Here is a 3,471-nt window from a genome sequence, read left to right as displayed (position 1 = left end):
TCTGATATGCTCCTGTCTCTTCATGTTTGTTTGTTTGTTTTTTTTGTTATGGGTTATAATAGAGAGTTTCCCTTTCTTAATAAATGTCCTTATAACCCACCCATAAGAAGCTGGATATAATCATAGGTATCTTACCAAGGATCTTTAGATGCTTGTTATTTCATGTATTGCTGCCTTTGCTTCTGTTCATATGGCTGAGATACTGATGTCAGTAAAGAGAAATAGATAGGAATGAACTGGGGCAATAGGTCACTGCAAGGTCGCCTCCAGTGAGCTGTGGGACCTGAGTTGTGCGGTGAGGATAGACAGTGATCCCCTCACTTAGCCTTTCCATGGGGAGCTTTTGTTCCAGTTCTTAAGATCCAAGTGCTTAAACTCTGATTATTGAAAGAATTCAGTTGTCTCAGTTTTTGCCTGGGGTAAGGGTAAAGCAGATGTTTCAAATATCACAGCATCAGGCTGAAAATAGTAGTCTAGAAGGAGACACAGTTGATCCCCATTGGTTTGGGCTCCAACTGTTCTAGATTAGGACCCTCCAGGCTCAAGCCAGTATCCATCACCTCTGCTTAGCCCATAGTGCAAACTTTGTCCTATATGTCATCTCTCTGCAACCTTTCTCCAGTGCAATATCTAGTCTCCAAAGTCCCCAGTGTGAATGGGAGCCTCTGAGTTAACAACAGCAGAGGGGCTTTGCCCTTTGTCTCTTGGGTAGCACTATCCCGGTAGCACTATCGTGTTGCACCCTTTTCTCCTGATTCCTGATGTGTGCAGTAGTCATCTGTTTATCTCTCAGTGGTTTTGACTTTGTTCTATTGTAATTTAGTTGTGAATATGTGGAGCAAGCAGTTCCATTGTTTTCACCCAGCCACCATCTTGGTGATCTCCATCCTTTTTTTTTTTTTTTTTTTAACGTGTAACTGACATATAACATTATATGAGTTTCAGGTATACAATGTAATGATTTTATGTGTATATATAGTGTGTATAGTGCAAAATGGTCACCACAATAAATTTAGTTAACATTTGTCACCATACAGTTACAATTTTTTCTTTTGATAAGTACTTTAAAGATTTACTATCTTAACCACTTTCAAATATGCAATACATATTACTAGCTATAGTTACCGTGCTGTAGATTATATCCTAGGACTTATTTATTTTATAAATTGGAAGTTTGTACCTTATGACCACTTCACCTATTTTAACCACTCCTCACCCCACACCTCTGGTAACTACCAGTCTGTTCTTTTTTCTATAAAAAAGAAGCTTGGATTTTGTTTTCTAGAGTCCACATATAGGTGAGATCATACATCATTTGTTTTCTCTGTCTGACTTATTTCACTTTGCATAATATCGTCAAGGTCCATCTGTTGTTGCCAATTGTAAGATTTCATTCTTTATTGTGACTGTGTGTGGCTTTCCAGTGTGCACGAGTGTGTTCGTGTGTGTGTACACCACATTTTCTTCATTAATCCATTCATTCATTAATGTATACTTTTCCATATCCTGGCTATTATAAATGTTACATTGAACAGATATCTCTTCAAGTTAGTGTTTTTGTTTTCATTGGATAAATACTCAGAGGTCCATTTTTGGATTGCTGGATCATATTGTAGTTCTGTTTTAAATTTTTGAGGAACATTCATACTGTTTTCTATAGTGGATGCACTGAGTTAACATTCACATTAATAGTGCACATCCTCACCAATACTTGTTATTTCTTGTCTGTTTTGACAAGTAGATCTTTGTTATCTCAGTTTACCAGGCAGGAAATTGAGGCTTAATGAGGTTAATTGGTACAGAAAAAAATATAAATAACATTTGTTTAGCAGTTCAAAGTATGTAAATATATTCTGGATGTTTGATCCTACCCTTATGTAATAACCTAAGTATCATATTGCCATCTTACAGATAAACAGAAAATTGAAAAACTTGACTAGGTAGGCATCTATCAAACAGTAAGCAATTCTACTATCTAATGGTCCCCCCACAGAATGTTCACACTGATTCACCATATCTAGTGGGCATTTTAGATCTGAGTATCTTGTTACACAAATGGAAAACATCCCGGGCAGGCCTATGAATCAAAAAGAAGTTATCAATTTGCCAATTAAGATCTATAAGTTACCTTATTTATTGTCAGCATTCTAGTATATGTTTTCACTTGCTTTTAATTTAAGAATCCTTGATTGTCCTGAAGATTGTAGATAATGACCCACTCTAAGATAACTCCTCCTTTTAATGAAGTAAATAATAGGTTTCACTTAAGAGAAATAAGGCTGAATGTTTTCATTTCTTGTTAGAAATCTTGATGAGATACTGAATAATTTTTTCATCCTTTTGAGTAACATTAACATTTAAGGTCTTTAACAAATAAAAATAGAATTTACAGCATTTTAATGTGTATTTATTTTTGTTGGATTGTTACACCATATTTTCTCTAAAATATTCATTTAAATCACATGGAAGTCTGCCTGAAATGGCGTTTTCATGACAATTCTGGGAACCATTCCTTTGATTGTATGATATTTACTGCTGATATATGTGTCCTAGTGTTTCTTGCCTTCCATCATACATAAATTCTAGTGCATATTAACTACCACAGAGAGGAACTGACTGATGGTAAATCAAGCATTTTACAACATATTATTGGGAATGTTGGATTCATTACTATAAAGATATTATATTTGATCAGTATTTTTGGAGCTTCCTTACACTCTAATTTATTGGTTTGTCTTAATGTTCTCTGTTAATTATATACAGACTAAAAATTGGGTTCATTTTAACAATGTATAATATATGTTAATGGTAAATCTTTTCCACACAAAAAAGAGTAGCAAATATCCAACATTATCTTTGATTAGAACTATTAAACCCAACAGCTTGTATTAATGAACATAGTGTTAATTATATAGTCAACTGGGTAGTTCTCTCTACCATAGGAACTATATATTAGAATAAGTTATTTTGATATATAAGGCGCCAAAGGAAAATTGACTAACAAGAAAGGTAATTGCCTTCTATGTGGTTAAAATGTCACATATATGAACAATTTTAATTCACAATTTTTTTACAGAGAATACATAAATTGGGTTTTTTTTTTAGTTCCTTCTCCTCCCTTCAGTGTTAAATGATGGAAAATGACTCTCAATTTCCAAACTACTCTTATGCATCATTCAAAATAGCCCTGACAGGTTAGTTCCCCTGGTAGCAGTAAGATTTATGACTCTCCATTCCTTGGCGTTCCATTACTCTATCTGCACCATCAAATTGATTAGTAGGCAGTGAAGAGCAAGGAAAAGGAAGCAATTGCATAGAGCCAGCTGGTGTCCATCATTTTAATGAACTGCTTAGAGATGGTTAATATTGTTCTTTATTCTCATTGTAGTTGATGATGACCAAATCTTTTAACATGTGTTTCTTTTTCTCTTATTCGGTATTGCAGGGCCCACTGGAAAATGATTTGTAGTT

This window comes from Talpa occidentalis, unplaced genomic scaffold (genome assembly GCF_014898055.3).
Source record: "Talpa occidentalis isolate TD23 unplaced genomic scaffold, MPIMG_talOcc4v2.1 talOcc4.17, whole genome shotgun sequence".
NCBI classification, from domain to species: Eukaryota; Metazoa; Chordata; class Mammalia; order Eulipotyphla; family Talpidae; genus Talpa; species Talpa occidentalis.
This window is presented reverse-complemented; position numbering follows the sequence as displayed.